This window comes from Onychostruthus taczanowskii, unplaced genomic scaffold (assembly GCF_017590055.1).
Source record: "Onychostruthus taczanowskii isolate IOZ18803 unplaced genomic scaffold, ASM1759005v1 scaffold95, whole genome shotgun sequence".
In the NCBI taxonomy this organism is placed as follows: domain Eukaryota; kingdom Metazoa; phylum Chordata; class Aves; order Passeriformes; family Passeridae; genus Onychostruthus; species Onychostruthus taczanowskii.
The window spans coordinates 598,779-599,357 of record NW_024507546.1 but is presented as its reverse complement, the minus strand read 5'-3'; positions in this window follow the sequence as shown (position 1 = coordinate 599,357).

The following is a 579-nucleotide window of genomic DNA, read 5'->3' as shown; positions in this document are numbered from 1 at the left end:
CATTGTGGCTGTTCATTTTCTAGACCTCCCACTCAGGCCAGGTGGTCTTTGCAGACAAACTACAACAAACTGCAGGAACATGGAAGAAGGAATTTCCTCTTGCTACAGAGGAAGACAAAATTCCCCCACAGTTTTTGCAGATTAGAGTCAGAAGAAAATTTCATTAGCATAAAAAATCTACTTAAATCACTTAATCCCAAGGATGTACAAGCAATACAACAATATTTCTGAAGGCACCAGGGAATCCTGCTCTGGTTCCCAGAACTGCTTTCCGTTGCTGCATCTGATGCCCAAAAGCCAGGAATGTCACACAACCACATTTCTAACAGCCAGGTCCATCCATATGCCATTGCCTGTGCAGAGGGCCACCAGCTGCCAGGCCACGTAACCTGTGCTGAAATTCTACCTTTGGATCTCTGGCACTTGAAAGCATTTGAGTTTTTCTATAAAAATCCAGAGGTAGTAAGCTCTTTCCTTAAACTTTCAGGACTCCGCCCAATGTCACCAAGACTGCACAAACACAGACATCCCTTGGCCCCCATTGTCTGTGGAGAGAATGCAAATGAAGAACAAAAATGC